Source organism: Peromyscus maniculatus, chromosome 4, assembly GCF_049852395.1.
Source record: "Peromyscus maniculatus bairdii isolate BWxNUB_F1_BW_parent chromosome 4, HU_Pman_BW_mat_3.1, whole genome shotgun sequence".
NCBI lineage: Eukaryota > Metazoa > Chordata > Mammalia > Rodentia > Cricetidae > Peromyscus > Peromyscus maniculatus.
The window spans coordinates 139,535,204-139,557,403 of NC_134855.1; positions in this window are offsets into that span (position 1 = coordinate 139,535,204).

Below are 22,200 nucleotides of genomic sequence, written 5' to 3' on the forward strand. Positions count from 1 at the left end.
CTCATTAATTTGTTAAATAGGATTAGAACCAGTGGCCTTTGTCTGCTGAGGGGGCCAGAGGATCCCTGTGGCGCCGTTAGTAGATCAGATGTGGCTTGGTGGCTGTGACTTAAGTGAATTCTGCTTTAAAAGGAAAACAAAAGTCAAGGCCAGTGGGCTCTGCTCTGGCCCAGTCGATCAGTGTCAGATAATTCATATTTTCTTACGCTGCCACTCCCCCACCTCACAGATGAAGAAAGCAAGATAGCACAGGCTAGCACAGGACAGCAGTCGGCCGCACCGCCCGCACCGAGTGTGAGGGCAGATGCTGGTCTGCTCCGCACACCGAGTGTAGTTTCCCAGCGCCCCAAGGGGCAGGCACTTTCTCGGAGGAGAAAACAAGCCCAGGGAGGTTGAGTAAGTTGCCCAGATTGCATGACCGAAGCGCTCAGGGCTGAGAAGCCCAGCAGGTGCCCAGGCAGGGAAAGCACCAAAGCCCGGGGGCTGCGTTCCCCGGCATTGGCTCAGAGCCACCTCGAGCTGGCCTGTCACAACCAGGGGAAGAGCCACGAACATATCTCCCCCGAGACACCACCACCCGGCCAACAGAACCGAAAGAACAGAGAAGCCAGGGCCCAGGGAGGGCTCGACGCTTGAAATCACAGAGCAGACGGGAGCGGGCTCCTGCTTGCAGTGGGTTGCCCGCTGCAGAGGCCAGGGGCCGATCCAAAGAGGAGAGAGCTGAGCCCAGCCCTCCCCTCTCCAAGGCCTAATTCAAGCACAGCCGAGGGAATCGGGGAGAGAGTGAGGGGCTTGGGCTGTGGCAGGAACCTGAGTTGGATCAGTCTCAGGGTGCTGCAGAGGAGAGGCAAAGCCCCTTCCCTCTGGCTCCCACTGCTTCCATCTGGGCCTCCCCAAGGCTTTCTCGAATTGAGGCCAGAAAATCCCCTGAGAACCCAAGGCAGACCGCCCTCCTCCTCCACCTAGGACCGACGCTCTAGCTCTCACCTCCAGCAGGTTTTTAAAAGGCTGGAATCCTTTCAATGGCACACAAGGCCCTGCACCCTTGCTGCTCCCCCTCCGCGGTCTCCCCCTCCGCGGTCTCCCCCTCCTCGGTCTCTCCCTCCTCCGTCTCCCCCTCCGCGGTCTCCTCTCCCTCCTCCGTCTCCCCCTCCTCCGTCTCTCCCTCCTCCGTCTCTCCCTCCTCCGTCTCTCCCTCCTCCGTCTCTCCCTGGCTCAACTGCTCGGGCTGCGTCAGGCCTGTCCGGGAGCCGCTCAGACCTTTTTTGGCACAGGCTTGCACTGGGCCTTTGCACTTGCTGGTCCAGTCCCTGGAACCCTGTGCTCTCCCTGCCTCCCTGCCCTCTGACCTCCCACGGCAAGTTCCTATGCCAGCGCCTTGGCTGATTAGGCCCTTTGTTTCTCTTTGGATTTTTCCCTTCACTATTCTCCCTTTAATCCTATAGAATGTTCTGTGGGGTTTTGTTTTGTTCTTATGTCTTTGGGTACTTTGCCTGCATGCACATTTGTGCACCATGCGTGTGCCGTGCCTATGGAGGCCAGGAGAGAGACCGGATCACCAGGACTGGACTTATTTGATTGTGAGCTGCCCGCTGGTGCTGGGAACCGAACCTGGGTCCCTTGGAACCACTGAGCCCTCATTTCTGCACAGAGTGGGTGTGGCAGTGTGTGTGTGTGTATAACCCCAGTGCTGAGGAAGACCTCTGGGCATTGCTGGCCAATTTGGTGAGTTCCAGGCCAGGGAGAAACACTGTCTCAAAAACAAAGTTGGTGACGCCTGAGGAACCAACAGATGAGGTTGACCTTTGGCATCCATTTGCACGGGCACACATGTGGACATGCTTAACCGGGAACCTGCACACTCATGCACACACACACACACAAAATAAGTAGGACGTAGTATGTGGTGTACTTATCTTACTTCCTGTTCTCTAGCCTCCTCCACAGAAGGGCCAGCTCTGTGGACACAGGGGCCTCTGAGCCGTGCCTGGCTCCTGACGCAGGAAGTGCTCAGTAAATGTTTCCTCATGAGTGGACTCTTCCCCTCAGCATAGCTTGGCCAGGACTTGGCTAGTCTCGAGCTTTTTGTGGCCATTCTTCCAGAACCTGACAGAGAAGCATCATACCCAGAGTGACCCAGCTCATCAGAGGCAGGTGCCTCTGCGATGCACCCAGGAGGGTGCACACAAGCCCAGGCCGTTCCTTAAGCCACAGCTTAGAGAGGTCACAGCTTAGAGGGGTCACACAGCCTCTTAGGGTGTGAATCCAGGTCCTTCTGCCCAGTGTCCTCTGCCACCCTCTGCCTCCCACTGTCCTTTGCTCCACTCACAGATGGGGTCCCTGGAGCCTGCGCCTGGCCTGCGTGCAGCCATGACACACAGCAGCCCAGCTGGCTCCTCCCCTGCCCGCAGCACCTCCCGCTGCTCCCACATGCCTCAGGGATGAGCCTCAGCAGTGTGACAGGCCTGGCTGACACGTCCTCGCCAGCAGATGTGGATCTGCCTCCCACCAGGCCCCAAGGCTCCGGCTAAGTCTCAGCCCTTCACTGTCCACCGCCATCAACACCACCCCAGGCTCAGCCCTGGGCCTTGTGGGCCGGAGAGAGGATAATGGTTGGGTAGAGACGCACAGTGGGGCCCTGTGGGTGACGGGACAAGAGTCCGGCTCTGGATCCAAACAGCCCCAGCCAAGACCAGGCCAGACTTCAGGTGGTACAGTCATCCCTCCTCGACATCTGCATTGGGGAGATGAGAGGGGCTGGTGGAGACTGGGGCCAAGGCCCTGTTTTAAGCACACTTAGATGCAAGTATGACCCCCTGGGAACAGGGCCCAGAACTGGCTGTCCAACCTCCCGAGAGGAGCTGTAAGATTCTGGAACATCCTCAGATTTTTGAATGTCAACTCCATTCATGAAAGGCTTTCTTTGAAAGTGGATATGGCAAGCCCACCCAAGGGCAGACCCCAGGCCTCTGCTCCGCACCTCAGTCTGGCCCAAGGTGCACCCCAGGTCAGAGCCCAGGGACTGCAAGTTTGAGAGATGCAGGTTGGCCGCTGTACCTGGCACCCTCTACAGCCCGGGGCAGCCCACGGAGCAGCCCACGCACGGGGCAGCCCACCGGGCGCCTCCCCAAGGCCAGCTCAGCTGGGCAGATTGGAAGGACCTCGGGCGGAGTCTGAGTTATTCATCCTGCTTGGGATGCAGAGATGTGTGAGGGATGGCAGGTCCCCTGTGTCTCTGTCACACAGAAGCAAGGTGCCCCTACCCTGTCCCTCGCTCCAAGCCCAGGCTTCCCTGGTGCCACTTGAATCTGTCCTGCATGCCTTGTGATGATCACTTTTCAGACGAGAACTCAGTATTTCAGGGAGATTAAAGACCCAGGGACCTCCAGGGCCATCAGAGTGGACCCTATCCCGGACTTGCACTGAGCACCGCAAGTCTGCCGGACCTCTAGTCCACGTGGTAGCCAGAGCCTGGGGGTCCTGTTCTCCATGTCCCTTGATTCCATCCGCCTCTGAGTCCAGGGCTGCCAACTCTTCCACAGAGATTAACTTTACCTTTTGCTGGTCCCCTGCCTGGTCACAGGTGACAAGTCGAGCTTTAGCTTCCCAGGGAAAGGCCAACACTCTCCTGGACCCCAACCCAGAACTCTGAGGTTTGTGTCTAGGCAATCTGACCCCCGCTCTGTCCTGGCCTTTGTGTGATGGTCAGTGGTCTTCATAAGCCCCCAGCTTTGCTCTGGAGACAACCCCCGGCCCTCAGCACCTCCCAGCAGAGACGGCTACAGACAGGACCAAAAATGAAGTCTGTCCACTCCCAGCTTTCCACAGACCTGCACAGGGTCTCCCAGGCCTCAGGTAAGGGGCAAAAATGCTAAGCAAAGAGCAAATAAATGTGGACCCTCAGAAAGATCCAGTCCCCTTCAGCCAGCTGCTGCCCCAAACTTGTGACCCCTGGAGAGGCTCAAGGAGTTAAAATAAGTCACTACCTGGAGTAGGGGCTCCTTAACCCCTGCAGGGTTGCCGAGCTCACGATTTTCACCCAAAGAATCTGGAGTGTGTGTGTGTGTGTGTGTGTGTGTACATGCAGCTTTCTGAAGTGACAACTCAACTTTCCCTAACATCAAAACTCCAAAGGTCAACATACTGCTGTGTCAAAGAGGAACCCAGGGCCCTTTCTGTCATACTGACCTCAGCACAACCTTCTGACTCTGCAGGCGTTTGCTCATGTCCTGGCCCACCCGTCTAGCTGATCCTTTCCACCCATCCACCCATCCACCCATCCACCCATCCACCCATCCACCCATCTACCCATCTACCCATCCATCCATCCACCCATCCATCCATCCATCCACCCATCTATCCATCCATCCATCCACCCATCCATCCACCCATCCACCCATCCATCCACCCAACCATCCATCCATCCACCCATCCATCCACCCATCCATCCATCCATCCACCCATCCATCCACCCATCCACCCACCCATCCATCCATCCACCCATCCATCCATCCATCCATCCATCCACCCATCCATCCACCCATCCACCCATCCATCCACCCACCCATCCATCCATCCACCCATCCATCCATCCATCCATCCATCCACCCATCCATCCACCCATCCACCCACCCATCCACCCACCCATCCATCCATCCACCCATCCATCCACCCATCCATCCACCCATCCACCCACCCATCCACCCACCCATCCATCCATCCACCCATCCATCCACCCATCCACCCACCCATCCATCCATCCACCCATCCATCCATCCACCCACCCATCCATCCATCCACCCATCCACCCATCCACCCATCCATCCACCCATCCACCCACCCATCCACCCACCCATCCATCCATCCACCCATCCATCCACCCATCCACCCATCCATCCATCCATCCACCCACCCATCCACCCACCCACCCATCCATCCAGCTCCCCATGAACTCACCTATCTACCACACACCCACCTATCTACCCATCCATCCATCCACCCATTCGTCCGTCCATCTACCTTCCCAGAAACCCAGCCATCACTCGCCGTCCACTTGTTCCTTTCAGGTCTGTTGTTCTTGACCATTTCACCCACCAGCTTTTCCAGTTACACACTCACCTGTCCATCCATTGATCTGCAGTTCTTAAACCTCACCATCCTGCATTTTCATCACCCATCACCCATTTTTCTTTTGTTCATTCATTCATTCATCCATTCAAGGTCCTTCCCTCTGCTCTCTTACCTGCTCATTCCCTCAGTGCATTTGCTCTGTTCATCTCAGCCCATCCCTCTGTCTCTTCACCCATTCATTCACCCATAAGCAGCTCCATCACCCATCCACCCAAGGACCCAGCCGTAAGCACCCATAGGACCTTGTGCCTGTCATCTTCGCTCCTTCCTCATCTGAGTCCTCCATCCCTCTCTGTTCCCTGTACCTGAACCAAAAAATGAGTCACTGCACCCCGCCCTTGTGAAGCTCCAGGGTTGGGACCAGAATATGGAGTCCCCACCCAGGTGGGAAATGGTGATCCAAAGGGCATCCCAGGCTGGTGCTGGAAGGTGGTGAACCTTCCATGGTGGCGCACATGATGCCCTCAGCAACTCTGAGGAATGAATTCTGCACACAAGGACTGTGGAGTCTCCAAACTCAATGGGCTGTGATGCCCCAGATTCCCAAACAGAACAAACTCTACAGGCCAGCCCTTGTCTCCAGATTTGAGCCAATATGTAGCATGCAGTAGGTGCTCAATTAATGCATGTCAACGAATGTGGCTCTCACTGAAGAAGTAATGTTCCCTCTAACCCTATCTTTTCAGTTCTGCTCCTAGGGGCCCCTGTGTGACCTCAGCCAACTCCCCAAGTCTCAGCCTTTGCTTTTCTATCTGAGAAATGGGTGTTGGGGTCTCATGGGTACAGACCCATGAGGAAAGTGTGGAGGCAGGCTAGAAGCTGTGTTGACCCCTCAGGCCGGAGGGAAACAGGCCTGGGGGACACAGAGCCTCCAGCCTGTGGATACCTGGAAGCCTGATTAATGCCTCCTGCTCCTGCCCAGCTTGATGCAGCACGAACTGGAATTTCCCGATAATTTGCACTAATTAACTGATGCTGCCTCCCCTCCCCCTCTGCACTCTTGGCTCCTTACTCAGCTCCCAGCGCCCCGGGGATCTCTCAAGGAGTCCAACTGGTTTGGGAGGCCTGGTTGCCACCTCCCACCCGCCTGACGCCATCTCAGCTGCACAGATGCCGTCCTTCTAGAACCTGTGGCTGGCTGCCCACAGGACGGTCAGGGCAGCCCGACTCCTCAGCCCACACCTTGTCACAGCTGCCCAGATCTGAAGTCCCGGGACACAACCAGGGGGGGTGCACACACCCCCACCCGCCTGCCCCCCATGACAGTGAGGTTAGCATTCCTCCGACAGCCTGGAGATATCTTCTGCCCTCTGGCTGTGGCTGAACCTCCCACTGGGCACGGCCCTTCCTCCTTCTGGTCAGCATTTATTAGGCCCTTCCTGTGAGCCCAGTCCTATACCAGGTGTAAGGACACAGAGGCACATGAGACCAAATTCTGGGCCCCAGCCTACAGCCTGATGGGGACGAGGAGTAGACATGTAAAAGACTAAAGTCAGATGAGCCAGAGTCACCATGTCACCAGCAAATTAGCACGCTGAGATTCCACCTGTGGAACATTCCAGAGAAATAAAGACCCCTCCATAGCATGAGGGGTGGTTGCCCAGGGATGGGAACGGGAAAGTGGGGCAGCAGGGGCAGATTACAGAAGGGGGACAGCCTGATTGGGGGTAGACGACATCCCTGAGGCCTCGATGGCAGTAGTGGTCTGGGAGTGCACAAGAAGGGGGGCAGCCTGACTGGGGGTAGATGACATCCCTGAGGCCTCGATGGCAGTAGTGGTCTCAGGAGTGCACATAAGGGGCACGACATACCCTGTGTACCCTGGATCATGTTCCAGCAACCTGTCTGTTAAATGTCAATAAAGGTGCCAAAGAGAAAGGGGGTGACTGTGACTCAGTGCACCCCTGCAACCGTGGGGACACTGTAAGAAGTCAGAGAGGCCATCCTGGAGGAGGCAGCTGTAAGTTGGAAATGAGTGTCTCAAGGAAAAGAAAAGAACCTGCTGTTAATGTCCCCGTGGCCTGCGTTCAAATCCTCACTACTCTAATTCATACAGTGCTATGTGGCTTTGGGTGAAAGACCGCTCCGAGAGTCAGTTTTCCTTGTCTGTGACATGGGTCTCACAGCAGGCTATATCTCATAGGGCAATTTCAGCTACAGGATGTTGGTGGCCTGGCATGCAGCAGTTACACTGTCCACACAGGCCCTGAGGCAGGAGGACAGCGTGGAGAGAGGCCATGGTCCCAGCAGAGAGTTGGCGACTGTTATGCCCTGGGGAGTCCTAAGGATTAGGGTTGAGGTTTGTGAGCCTGGGGATCACAGCTACAGTGGCCTCCTGAGCACTGGAGACCGAGGGACGGGGATTTCATCATGAAGTCGTCCCCCGAACATAGCCACCCTGCTCTCTTCACTACAGCTTTAAAAAGTTACAGCTGGGGAAACTGAGGCTCGAACAGAGTTGGATTGAACCCAAAACCTGTGGAATCATGGGACTAGAAAACAATGCCCCCCACCCCCTTTCTGCACTTACTGCTGTGAACCAATGAAGGCCTGTGAACTGAACCTTCTCCCACGCCCCTAGTGTCCAGGAACTCACTGCCCTCACTACTGGGCAGTTCTTCCTGCTGGGTCCGTGATAGGAGCCCCACAACTGGACAGTTGTGCCCTCCGGCCGACACAGACACCATCCTAGAAAGAGGCAGCCGAGGGGAGAAGGTCTCACTGAGGTTCCCCGCCTCAGGTCCCTGGGGCTGCCATCCCTTCTCTGGCTGAAGGGAGGATGTTCCCGGCCCTCCCGGAATCAACTTAGGCCTGTGAGGTGCTTGGCAGGCCCGGGGTGCTGCTGTCCCGCCCATCTATTCCCATCTGGGGGGCCAAGGTCGACCTGGGGGCAGGCGGGCCAGGCCCTGTCTGGGGATAAAGGCAGGCGCCCCAGGCTACAGCCAGCTTAATAACAGGCTCCAGGATCCAGGGGGTTTGAACTCAGGCTAATAGGGCTCAAACACAAATTGAACAGCCCACGGTTCCCGTCAGGGCCTCTGACAGCCAACTGTTCCCACACTCAGTGCCCCTGTCCTGCCTCTCCCACCCACCCTCACTGGTGGGGCCCCCCGTGTGCCCACCACACGCATGATGGTACCACGAACAAGCTCTCCCTCCTGGCGTGGCCCTGCGTGGCTCAGTCTCTCCTCTCGCTCCTCTGCCTGCCTCCTTGGTGCCCTCTAACAGCCAGGCTGTGGCCTGCCCCGGGGGCCTCTGCACTGGCTGCACCTCCTGCCCAAACTCTCTTCACCCATGTTAGCCACAGCGGCTCAGCCTTCTGTCCTTCAGGCTAAAGTCACCTTCTCAATGAGGCCCTCGAACCCGCCCTGCCGCTCCCTCCTGCCACCCCACTCGACTTTTTTCGTGGTCCTATCAGTGTCTGAGATCTTTTTCTTTCTTTCTTTCTTTTTTTTCTTTTGTTTTGATTTGTTTTCGTTTTTCAAAACCAGGTTTCTCTGTGTAGCCTTGGCTGTCCTGGAACTTGCTCTATAGACCAAGCTGGCCTTGAACTCAGAGATCTGCCTGCCTCTGCCTCCTGAATACTGGAATTAAAGGCATGGGTCACCATCACACACACACACACACACACACACACACACACACACACGGCTCTGGAGATCTTCTTAAATATATGCATTTTAATTTGTTTTAGACTGATGCATTTTATTTAATATGTGTGAGTGCTCTGCCTGCCTGGGTGTCTGCACACCATCTTATGCCTAGTGCCCAAGGAGGCCAGAAGAGGGTGTCAGGTGCCCTGGGACTGGAGTTGCCGTGTGGATGCTATGAATCGAACCCAGGTCCTCCGAAAGAGCAACCAGTGCTCTTAATCACTGAGCCATCTCTCCAGCCCCTTAAATACATATTTTTGAAATTTCACCGAACATGTGCGTATTTACAGAATACTCTATGACATTTCAATGCAGGACCAGTAACCATCGCAGCCAGTTAAATGCAGAAATCAGAGCTTCTGACTGAGCGGGCACAGCGGAGCCACAGGTGGGCACCCCATGAGTGGGCTGACTGGACCGAGCCATGCTGGGCCCAGCGTTTCGTCCTGGTGACCTTTCACCTCCCCGAGCCTGGTCGCGGTCCCCTGCGCACCTGCACCCACTCTCACCCCCCTCTCCAGTCTTTGGCACCCAAACCTTCTCAACTTTCCCTCCTTTTGCGGGATGCCAGCTGGCCCCACGCCAGCCCCGCCTGCTGCCCTTCCTGGACACAGGCCCATGAAGGATGAGGAAGGGCCCGCGGTGGCTGGCCGGGTGCCATGAGAACGCGGCCCCTGGGGCCCAAGTCTCCCCACTGCACTGCCAGACACCTGTGTAATGAGTGCCATTATGGGGACCCGCCAGGCAGGCCCCGGCTCGCCCCAGCCACCCAGGCTGTGAGGGTGATGCAGTCGGGGTTCTGGCAGTGTTGGGGGTGCAGTGTCTGGGGGTTGGCCCCAAAGTTCCATCCACCCGGTGTTTCTGGATAAGCCAGGCCCAACTTCCCACACTCTGCAGACCCCAAACCTCAGGCCTCACCATCCAAGCTGGGTAGAAAGGAGTCCGAAAAGGACAGGCCTCCCTCACTGAGCACCTACTGTATACCCGCTTGGTCTCAGGAGCTGGCTCCTGTCTCTTCCCACTGTGGGACATTCACCTGCTCTCTATTTGTTTATCTCCCATCTCTCGCCGTTTGTACACGGGTAAGTACCCACTTGGGTCAGGTTCGCCCTCCCTGTGTGGACAAACTTCATTTGTCCTCAGTACAGCCCTACAAGGTGGATAACATAATGAACTCACACTGCAGAGAAAGCTCAGAGAGGTGAAGCAACCGGTTCAAAGTCACACAGCTGATAACTGCTGCAGCAGGAGCAGGTCCAGGCCCTCCGGCTCCAGAATCCACATTCCTAACCATTGCACACCATGCCCCCATCAGCCCACACAGACAGGCTGTTTGTGGCTGCCGAATCCCAATCCCAGCACCTGACACATAGTAGGTGCTCAAAAAAAAAAAAAAAATACTGAGTGAGGGCTGGCGAGATGGCTTAGTGGGAAAAGGTGCCTGGCGCCAAGCCTGAGGACCTGAGTTTGATTCCTGGGACTGGAACGGCAAAAGGAACAACCTGACCCCTTGCAAGTCGCCCTTTGACCTCCGCACACGTGCTGTGGAATACAAACACGTGTGCACATGTGCGCACACACATCAATACTGAATGAAGGACGAGGGAGAGAATGAAATGAAGACATTTGCTAAGACAAGAGCTAAGGCTCTGGTGATTTGGTCACACAACACAGACGTCCCAGAACCAAGATGTCTGCGATGACTTCTGCCCCTCCACCCCCCCACCCCCCCACCCCCCCGCACCACCACATCTCCGACCCCTCTCCAAAGTCGCTGTGACTCGAGCTATGCCCTATGAGCTATGCCTCACGGGGGCAGACGGGTGGTGCCTCGGTCCACGTGGGGAACCCGGGCTCCCACCCTGGCCTGTAGTTCCAGGCCTGCCCCTGACTCCGGCCTGTGAACTGAGACCCTGCCCCATCCCTCTGTTCTCTCCAGGATCCCGAGCAGTGGAGAACTCTTGCCTGTCCCCCCAGGGCCTCTGTATCTGCCTCTCCCCTTCCTGGGAGATCTCCAGTCTTGCTGTCCCAGCTGGAGGGGTCCCGGGTGGCAGCCATCTACGCTGCCCACAGCCGCAGCTTCTGGGTACAGGCATGCTCACTCTGCTGTGCCATCGCCCGGCCATCTCTGACCTCCCGATTCTCAGAGGACTCCTGAACGGGGACCCCACACACTTGATTCTCTTCCCCACTCTCCCTGGCCTCAAGGGTGGCCATGCCCTGGCCCTGGAAGATAGGGACTCGGAGTCCTGATGCCCTCAGGTCACACTCGGTGACACTCACTGTGCACTGGGCCCTGTAGACTGTCACCGTCCCTCCCTCCAGCCACCCACATCTTTACTTACCTTTCCTAATTACCCCAGTCCCTGCCTCCCCCAGGGCCTTTGCACTGGCTGTGCCCACTGCCTCCTGCGGGGAAACCACCCCAGCCGGTGCCCACCCAAGTCATCTCAGGAGGCCCCTGCCCCACTGCCCGGTTTACCATCCTCTTGTTTGTCAGCCATGGCCCTAGTCCGGGGCCAAAATGTCCTGTCCTCCATGTGTGTCCCCTCCCCCACTACAGCTGTCCCCACCCAACAAGCAGAGAGACCTGTATACAGAAGGTGCTCAAGCAACGGCTGCGATAAGGGAAAGAGAACCGAAGAGCACCTCCAGCCCCATGTATCCTCGTCAGGCTGTGGATCTGGGAACCAGGAGGCCCCCTTCCTGCCAAGGGGCACCCCTCTGCACCCCACACCTGTCTGGTTCCCAGCCTTGTAAAAACCACCGCCCCCACCTTGCCCTGGGGTGACCCAGGGTGCCCGGGGGTGGAGCCTGAGGGGGCTGGTGATTGATTGGGTAGGATGTCTTCGGCTAGATGCTCCACCTGCCCTCAGGGACGCTCAAGGTTAGGAAGCCAAGCAGCTCCACAGGGGAAACTGAGGCACAAACAGGGGAAACAGCTGTGCAGCAGTAGCCCCAAGGTAGGTCTGAGTTTGGGGCTTGCTGGGTTTGAGGTCCTCAGCACTCCATGCCTCGGTCTCCCCACTCTACACCCACTCCCGCTGTGAAAGGAACTCATCTGAGGTGAATCCAGTCCTGCCCCACACTCAGGAGAACTTGTCCCTTCTCCATGAGCCTCAGTTTACCCATCTGTCAAACAGGGTTGTATTTGCCCCCTTCTTGCAAGGCTAAGCTGCCCGTACCCAGCTCTGGAGGGAGGCTAGGGCCTCATGTGCAGTCCAACTGGGGTCCCACAGGGCAGCTCTGGGCACCCACGGCCTCTGCTGGGATACTAAGGCAAAGGTCAAGGGGTCCTGGGTGGCCCTGGCCAGGTGGGACGTGCGGGCTGGGGGGAGGACTCGAGTGGCCAGGATGGGAACCGCAGCAGGCTGGGGTGACTCACCCTCTGGCCAGGCTGGAGGCTGGCCACAGCCCCCACGCGCCCCTCCGGGCTCTGCCTTGCACCCAAAAATGCTGTGTCATGCTCCGTCATGTGGCTCCGGGTCATTAATACCCGAGTTCTGGGAAGCTTGGGCCGTGTTCCCGGAAGGGGTCAGCCGGTTCAGTAAACAGATTGGCTGTCTCCTCGTCCCAGCCTGAAGCTCGGGAGGCGGGAGGAGGGGCTGGCAGCCAAGGGGACAGGGCAACAGTCCCTGGCCCTGCCTGAAGCTGGCACCTCCCCTGGCAGCCTGGTCCAGGCTTGACGGATGAGGAGGGAAACCAAGGCTCAGAGAAGGCAAGGCATTAACCAGAGGTGGCACAGCGGGTCCAGGCTTCCGAGCTGGGACTCTGGCCTCGCTGTCCAGAGTTCAGGCTCCTGCACCGCCTCCCCGCCCCATCGCCCCCTTTCCTAACCAGCCCCTTCAGGAGTTTGCTGGAGTCAGGAAAACTGGCTGGACGGGAGTTTAGGAAGGAAGTGGGGCTGAGGACAGCTGGGCTGGGTCCAGTGGTGTCCTATCATGATAACAGCAGCCTGAGCACCTACTGTGAGCCTTAGTGAACGTGTGTCTTCAATGTGCAGCCACCTTCACTTGCCCCTACCCTTTTAAGAGACCTACTAAGTGCTCGGCGCTGAGCATGTGACGGGAAGCCCCACTGGAGGTCAGTGACCCACCAATGGCCGCCATCTTTGGCCCCATTATCAGGAGACAATCTGAGGAAGAGAAACAGTTGCACTATTCAGGGACAGAGCAGGCGCCAGAGCTGACGGATCTGGACAAAGCTTCACTTCCCTGTGCCCGCTGTGCGATCCCACAGCAGCGGCTCCACCTCCCACAGCCTCAGTTTACCATCCACCAAACAGAACGGTTATAGCGCTCATATCATGGGGACCCAGCCTAGTTGGGGTTAGAGCTCAAGCTTAGAGTTCAGACCCTGCGGTGTGGTTCCTGGCTGTGTGCCCCTGGGCATGGCAGTTTGACTTCTCTGTCCCCTGCTCTTCAGCAGACAGGAAGGGGGGATGAGCCGGCCCTCCTCAAGCCTTCCTTGAGGGGCCAGGTCTTCTGGAGGGGCCCTGCACTCACATCGGACCTGAGATGGACCTGCTGGGCTGGGGTCAAGGAGCCCACCGTGAACCACAGTGAGGAGCTGGAGCGTCATGCCCGCTCCTCCGGGCTCCAGTGTGTAGCCAGCCACCAGGCTCCGCCGCAGCATCCTCCTCCCCAGCCCTCACTCCGTGGTGGACACCACGTCCCTTCTCTGCTCAGACACTTCTAACCAGCCACTGCCACCCATGTGCACCGTTCAACAGCCCGGCTGGGCCCACACGGGCCTCACCTTTGGCCTCAGGAACTGGCATCGCCCGCCATGTGCGACAGCCCGGCTCAGAACCAGCCCCGAATCCCACGCCTCATACCATCCTCCTGCGTGCCCGCTTACGCACGTGTGGCCTCCAGCAGGCCACACATCTGTCTGGTCTGCATCCCACCCATTCTTCAACATGGGGATCCAGGCTCCCTCCCCCAGGGAGCCCGCCCAGATGCTCACAGAGAAAGCAAAAGCCCCAGACACCCCACAGAACTCGTCCCCTTTTTCTGTCATGGTCATTCCGCATCAGCCACTCTACATGTCACCTTGAATCTCAGTGCTGAGAAGCGGAAGGTTTAGGGTGGAAAAAGAATTATTATCTCTAAAATCCTTAATGAAACCTATAAAGTTGAAATCACTAACTTGTTAGTTAATCCACTCAAACTTCACATTTGACGTGAGATGTCCCACCTGGAATTTATGAAAACATTTGTGACGTTTGTGAGCGATCTGTCTTGGAGAACGTTCCCCGCTGGGCAAACATTCCCCTGATACCCTCGGGCTCGCCAAGAACCCCGAGTCTGTGGTAAATAAGCTGGTGACCACAGCCAGACATTTCGGAAGTGGGCTCACTAACACCACAGGGCTTTGGAGATCCGCTTCCAGCTCTGCTTTGGGTCTAGCCTGGCCTCTCTCTACTTGCCCCTATCAGCCCCCTCTCCCCTCCCCCACTTGGATGCCAGGCTAGGGTGCCCCCGTCCCTGCTCCCACTCATGTTCCTCCGGCCCCTGGAATGCCTTCCCCTCCTTTTTGTGGGAATCCAACAGTTCTCAGAGCTGAGTTCAAACCCTGCTTCTACCACATGCTTGCCCTGCAGCCCAGGCTGGACCCCGGGTTCCAGTCGGTTGTGCTTCCCACGGTCTGCAGGAGTTCTTCTCAGGAGAGGAGTGGGCTGCCAGAGCGAGGTCTCAGACTCTCAGTCCCCGGGCCAGAGCTGGCCTGTGTGTTAGTTTATTTCCCCAACACTTAAGAACCTGTTTGGGGCTGGCAAGATGGCTCAGGGTTGTAAAGGTGCTTGCTGCCAAGTCTGATGATCTGAGTTCAATCCCCAAGACCTGGAAGAAGAGAACCGACTCCCACAAGCTATTCTTTGTCCTCCACGTATGTGCTATGGCACACATAAACACACAGACACTAGAATTTTAAAATGAAAATGAAGCAGCAGGTTTGAGGCTGGGTCATAGCTCAGCTGGTAAAGGGCTCACTTTGTATGCTCAAGGCCCTGGGTTTGTTCCCAGTACTACAAAACACACCTGTCATCCCAGCACTTGCAATACAGAGGCAGGAGAGTCAGGGGTTCAAAGTCATCCTCAGCTGCATGGTGAGTAGCTGAGCTAGCCTGGGGCTAGCCTGAGGCATATGAGATTCCAGAGAGAGAGAAAAGGGAGGGAGAATATCACCAAATGAGGACGTGACGACCTCCTGGGCTTCTTGGACATCTGGAATCTGGGACAGGTTCTGTGCAATGGAAGCCTGTGGTCGGTCCCTTCCACCCAAAGGGAGCCATCTGCAGTCCCCAGGACCTGAGGAGCAGTGAGCAGGAGGATGAGGGGCAGGACATGAGACTGGGCAGGAGGCCTGTGTGTCCACCTCATAACTGCTGTGGAAATATTTAAATGGAGTCAAAGGGACTGCACCAGGTTCCCAGGATCAGCCCCCACAGTTCCTTCACTCTGTCCCCATCCCAGGAGGGGCTAGCCTTGAATCCTCAGTTTGTAAAAAGACTGAAGAACCTCTTGTCCATTTTTAAAACACATAACACACACAGAGAGAGAGAGAGAGAGAGAGAGAGAGAGAGAGAGAGAGAGAGAGAGGGAGGGAGGGAGGGAGGGAGGGAGGGAGGGAGGGAGGGAGGGAGGGAGGGAGGGAGGGAGGGAGGGAGGGAGAGAGAGAGAGAGAGAGAGAGAGAGAGAGAGAGAGAGAGAGAGAGAGTCAAAATATCTTGGTTTTCAATAATGAAGACTCTACTTTATCTCATGGAAAATTCTCTCAAACAGAACACATGTACCAAGAAAGAGAAAATGTGAAAACAAGAGGAACCAGTACTGGCCTGATGCTGGGACATCGGTCAAGGCTGGTGTCAGCCCAGAGGTCAGAGGCTGTGGGAGGCAATCCCTCACCCTGGTGACAGGGATGTGGGCGGATGTGGGGACAGGGGACACCCTGATGATGTGGAGCAGTGACTGACTGGGAGGGGAGGAGAGCAAACAGCTGGACAGTGGACAAGGCCAGCTCTTCTAGAAAGTTCTAAACCAGAAATGGCCAAGGAGGCCACAAAACACTGGAGTTTTGTTTGTTTGTTTTTAATTTGATTTGTTGGCCAGTATTTAAAAATCAGGACTTTTCACACATGATCTCAGACTTCTGGTTCATCTTAATACATGGGAAAATCTGGGCAACATGCCAGCTCAGGGTGCCTCCCCCAGAGGCATCTGTCCCTCATCTCCCCACCTTGGCCATGGTGTCCCCTCCCCTCCTGGGCCTGAGGTAAGCTTGCAAGTTGGCTCTCCTGATGAACCTGACTGTGGAGGATGCTGGCAGCAGCCTGGGGATCCAGAAGGATGCTCCCAGCTCTCCAGCAGCAAGGCAACAGCCAGAGCCCCCTCAGGAGCCCATCGGGTCCCCAGGAGCTGCTGACCCTGGACCTGGGCCCCGGGTCAGGGAAGGCCCCGTCCTGTTTAGGTTTTGTGGTCTCGTGAGTAACCGAGTGGAAAAAAACAAGGTTGAAAAGATAACAATTACGACGAAATTAAATCAAATCAGGCCCGTGACTCATTTATGGAGCCGTAAAAACAGAAAACAAAAACAAGCTGGTTCCAGAGAAGTGAGTGGGGCCAGGAGGTGGAGGAGAGAATCCAGACGGAATGGGCTGCTGGGGAGCCACCACTGTGGGGCCAGCGGGGAGTGGGGGATCCAGGTCCCACAGCTGGGGAACCAGGCCCAGAGGGAGTCGGGGACCCTCGGAGCGGGCTGGCCTCGTCCTCCCAAGCAAGAAAGCTGAGATTGGTAGTGTGGATGAGGGTGCCATGGTGGCACCTGCCACCACAGCCTGCCACAGGCTTCCGGAGGCCAGCGTCACGACCAGGCCTGAGACAAGGCCTCTGTGCCCAGGGAGGATCTGATGTCCCCAGTTAGCAGTCATAGTCCCCTCTACGATGTGTCAGAAGGCACCAGGGGTTGGTGGCCATGACCAGGTAGCTCCAAACGAAGCTTGGCTCCCTGTTCCCAGAAGCCTTAGCCTTGGTCCTAGGAGCTGAGAGCTGCCCTCAGCCTGAATGCCCCAGAGGTCATCCTGACCCGGATCGGACTGCAGGGCCAGCAGAGCCAGCAGGGAGCTGGGAAAGGAGGCAGCTGGGAGGGTTGACTTGGAAGAGGCTCGACTCAGGGAATGCGGGGAGGGGGCCGTGGAAATCAGCCCCAACACCCGGCTTTGGAGTGAGAGCTTCCCAGGGTGGGTGCGGAGCTAAGTGCCCTTCGTTGACTCCTTCACTCATCCTCCAGCTCTTAGTGATGACTTTCATGTGCTGTTTCTTTCAAGAGCACAGGGGACGTGACAGTGAACGAGATGGGCCAAAATGAAGCTGGTTTGGGACATGGGCATGCAAGCAAAGCCACCAAGCCTGAGGCAGGGGTTAGAGCTATGAGATTAATCGAGTAAGAAGGGAGTGTGGTCCAGGATGCAGGGGCTGGCCACTCGGGGAGTGGGGGACCAGGCAGACAAAATAGTGCATGCAAAGGCCCTGGGGTAGAGTGTGCCCCGTGTTTCTGAAGAGTGGCCACACTGCCCGGGTGGCAGAGAGGAAGCTCACCCTCCCGGCACCCAGTCGGAAAGCTGTTTTACTATCTTAACTTCCAGAAGAGGAACTTTGGGCTCAGAGAGGGGAAGTGACTTGCCCAGAGTCACACAGCCAGGAAATGCCAGGCTACACAGGGGTGTGTTCATGCTGACTGGGGCCCTGTGTGTATAACCAGGATGCATGGTCCAGGGGTGGCTCCCAGAGAGTGTGTCACCCCGCCTGGGTCACAGCTGTGGGTGGCACAATTGTGCAATCCTGAGCCCTGCAGGGAACCAGGCCAGGGCAAAGGCTGGCCTAAGACAGCCTGGCCCCACCCTAAGCTCTGCCCTGTCTTCTCATCTCCCAGACCTTCCAAGATCCAGAAGTCATCCAGTCACCGGGTGACCAAGAAGCTCATTCGAACTGAGGTGTGAGTGACTGCTAACACACACACACACACACACACACACACACACACACACACACGCCCGTTCCTGGCACAGAAGCAACTTTGCAGTCATTGCTTTTCGTCTGTCAAATAACGGTCCACTTAGACGTCCTCCAACAGCTGTTGTAGGTTCCTGCGTCCAGAAAGAGGGACAGCTTCCCGAGGTCACTCCCAGAGGCCTCCGCGCACTCTCCCCTGCCTGCCTGCAGTCCCCGCTGCACCCACACCCGCTCCTGTGATACCTCAGGCCGTTGCACACCTGTCCACTGTCTGGGGCACTCCTGCCCTCAGAGAAAAACTTAGCGCCGCAGTGGGAGAGGAGAGAGAGAGAGAGAGAGAGAGAGAGAGAGAGAGAGAGAGAGAGAGAATAAGGAGACATTCTCAACCTGTGGGTCGCGACCCCCTTGACAAACCTCTAGCTCCAAAAGTATTTACATTATGATTCCTAACAGTAGCAAAATTACAGTTATGAAGTAGTAATGAAATAATTTTATAGTTGAGGGGTCACCACAATGTGAGGAACTGTATTAAAGGGTTACAACATTAGGAAGGTTGAGAACCACTGGAACACAGGACCCAAAGGGTTAAAAGGTGGCACTGACTGAGACCTTGGGGAGAGGACAGCACCCTGTGACTGCACTGAGGATGTGGGCTCTGGCAAGGACACAGGGTGTGCAAAGGGCCTGGGGCAGATGGACCCTCAGTTCACACAGAGCGACAAGGAGGCCAGAGAAAGGTTGGTGGTGACTGTGACCGCCGGGGAAGGGGGTGCTGAAGCCAGGCCAGGTGGAAACTGAAAGTGGGGGTGCAGACGAGTCCTGGGTGAATCTGAAGGGTCTAGCGTGCAAGCCATCAGATACGGGGCAAGTAAGAACTGGGGCCGTTAACCAGGAGGGAGACACGGAGGTTGGGAGCGGCCTCAAGGCCACCGTAGTGGAGGGAAGGACTGGGGACTGGGTGGAGGAGAGCGGTAGGAGCTCCCTGTCTGGATGAAGATAAAAACTACAGCTCCTCCTCAGCCCAGCACCAGCCCGCGTCACCATGCCACTCCATGGCGCCCGGTGTCTGCCCCTGAAGCAAGCACCACAGCAAGTGCCTTCTGCAGGGCCTGGGGACAGCCCCTGGGGCCATGAAGGAGCAGGGGACATTGAGAAGGCGCAGGGGTCTTGGACTGGCCCAGCAGAGCCCCCAGAGCAGGGTCCCAGGTTTCAAAGGTCCTGTTTCCCAGGTAGCGGCACAGATGGGTCCTGGGGCCACTGGGAAAGGTCCAGGGGCAACTCAGAAGCCCCAGGCAGAGGGAGAGGGACTGAGGAGGCTGAGGAGGGGCTCTCTCTCTCTCTCTCCCTCTCTCTCTCTCTCTCTCTCTCTCTCTCTCTCTCTCTCTCTCTCTTCACACACACACACACACACACACACACACACACACACACACACACACACCCTGGGATGGGGACATAGCACAGCTACAATCTGAACCTGGGTCTTTGAGACCGAGTCTGGGCCACTAAGCTGTGTTGGGTACCCAAGACTCTTCCTGAGGTGTGGGGGCTGAGGTGGAGTTCTGGGCTTCAGGGTTGGTCAGATTCTTGGTCCAACCCCAGAGGGGCACCCCACAAGCCCAGCTCCAGCCCCAGCCAGGTCTGTGCCTGGTCCCTGTGCATCAGGACACTTGCCCAGGAAGGGAAACTGGGACTGAGCTGGGGACCAAGGTGCCTAGGGGAGTCAGAACCTGATGCCCCACTGTCTCCCAGCCCCCCTCTTCTGGAGGAACTGGATACCCTAGCCCCAGCCCCCAGCAGATCACAGTCACCACTGACCCCTCCCTCTTGAAATGAATGCACTGTGCTTCCCCACCCCCACCCCATCCCTGGCTAGCTGGACCCACTCAGATGCAGACTGCGGTGTGACATCAGAAAGGAGACATTCCTTTTCTGGACCCAGGGAGATGTCAACCTGTGTAGCTGCATGAAGCTTGAGTCTGGGCCACCCTCCCCTGGGCTGGGGTGGGGAGGTCACACTGCTCATGGGGCTCAGCTCCCCCAGGAGTCACTCATTTATTCTTTTGACATTTACAGAGCACCTACTGTGTGCCAGGCACTGTAGTAAGCTCAGGGGATACTGCAGGGAACAGAATCAATGAAAGACCAGCCAGCAGAGGAGCAGGAGGGTGGCCACCAGCCCCTGGGACAGACAGAGTGGGTGGCAGAGAAGCCACAGGGTGTAGATGCTTCCTCGCGCTGCCATCACCCTTGGAGGTCATGAGAGTGCTATACCTCAGCCTGCTGACTACTGATGCTCTCCTCACCGGTTCCTCAGAACACCTGGCTGGGTCTGGGGCCCCTCAAGTTTATCACACAGAATCTGCCACAGTCTCAGGAGAAGGGGTTCCTACTGTCCCCCAGACAAGGACAGAGAGGCCCAGGGAAGTGAGGCGAACAGACAATGGTCACACAACCAGGAAAGAGCAGTCAGGAATCAGGTGAGAGACGAGAGATAACTAATGCCAGGTGGGTGACCCGGAGCCGCTCCTGGGGGGCACCAGGCAGGGCTTGGATGGGGTCAGCTGGACAGAGCTGGGATCAAAGCCTCAGTAGCCACAGGTTACAGTCCCTGGGCCCCAGATAGGGTGACAGCCACACCCAGGATCAGCACTGGCCACGCCGCCTGCTGGAACATGAAGTACTCAGACCAGAGGCTCAAAATAGACAGCACCAAGCCTGGGGGGTGCCTGGGCTCAGGGAAGGGCCAAGCCAAGTCTTGCCGGCCTGGGGTTGTGGGCTGGAGGGTCTGGTCAGCCCTGGGTCAGAGTTGGATCTCTCCTGTGACATTCTCTTTACATGGCTCCCAGGATGTCAGTGACAGTCCTGATAAAACCAGCTCTTCAGACTGCCATGTGGCCTCTGATACAACCTCTATGAGACTTGAGATTCATTATCTGCCATGGACTCATCCAGTCCATCACTCAGTCATCTCCTAAGGCCATTGGAAAGCACAGATATTTACATTCCAATTCATAACAGTAGCAAAATTATGATTAGGAAGTAGCAATGAAAATAATTTGATGGTTGAGGGTCAGCACAGCATGAGGAACTGTACTAAAGGGTCTGAGCATTAGGAAGGTCGAGAACCACTGGTCAGGCTACTGACAAGCGGGGAGGCGGAGGGGTGGTGGTGGCCGGGAGGCTCCCACTCTCAGCTTCCTGGAGCTCAGCAGGAGGCCAGGTTAGCAGTCCAGCCTGAAACCTAAGACCCCCCACCCTAACCATGAAAGCCCCGCTGGGAAAATTATTAAGGATGTTAGGAAACCATGAGGAATGCAAGCCTCCAGGCCTGGATGGACAGCGCCCGAGGACTCAGGGGCCAGCACCAGACCACTGCCCTGCCCACGCGTGGAATCTCTCAGCCCATTGACCAGGGTAAATGGCGTTCCCAGCCTGGAGTGGCAGGGGGGACCTTCCCGTGCCCCAGCCCAGTCCACTCTCTTTACAGAGTGGCTACCTTGTGTGTGTTACCAGCACCTCCCCAGGGCTGCAGGTACCACAGAGCCGCTGCCCCCCCCCTCTCTCTCACACACACACACACAGAGACACAGACACAGACACAGACACACACACACACACACACACACACACACACACACACACACACACACTGCACAAGAGGAGGCTGACTTGTCCCATAGCACAGACACATCGAGCCAGGGGAGGGGAGACTGTGCCTGTGAGAGCAGCGGAGTGTGGGCAGACGGCGTGCAGGACTGGCTCAGGGGAAGCATGCATTCCCTCATTCCATGTGTTCACAGGGCAGCAGGGCCTGTGCTGGGAGGTGGGTGTGCAGCCTAGAGCAAAACAGCCGGATCCCCCACCTGTGCCCTGGGTGCATTCCAGAGGAGGGAGACGGAGGAGAAACTGCATAGACAAGAGGATAATTTCTAGAAAGTTCTAGGTAGGAGGCAAGAGGGGTTGGCCACGGAGGGCCTCTGTGAACTGTGACCTGGAACAGAGAAGTTTGTGCATCGAGCTGGGGGACCAGTGTGTGCAAAGGTCCTGGGGCAGCACAGTTGCAGGGATGAGGCTGGTGTGGTCCTGAGGGAGGAAAGGATGGTGCCAGAGGGTCTGGGGGCAGAGCTGGGGTGCAGAGCCTTGCAGCCTCTGACGTCTTTCTGTGAGGGATTGGAGCCCCGGAGGGTTCTGTGGAAACTCTCTGCCGCAGAGGAACAAGAGCAGAGGCAGGAGGACCTGCCGCAGGCAGCAGTGTTGGGCTAGCCTGGGCTCAGAGACCCGGGCGCTCGGATGAGCCCAGTGATGGGGGCTGTGGGAGAAGAACAGAGACCCGCGGGGGAGGCCCCGGGGCAGCAGCGCTGGCTCTACAGAGGGAGCCCTGGCTGTGGGAGATGCGGAGAGCT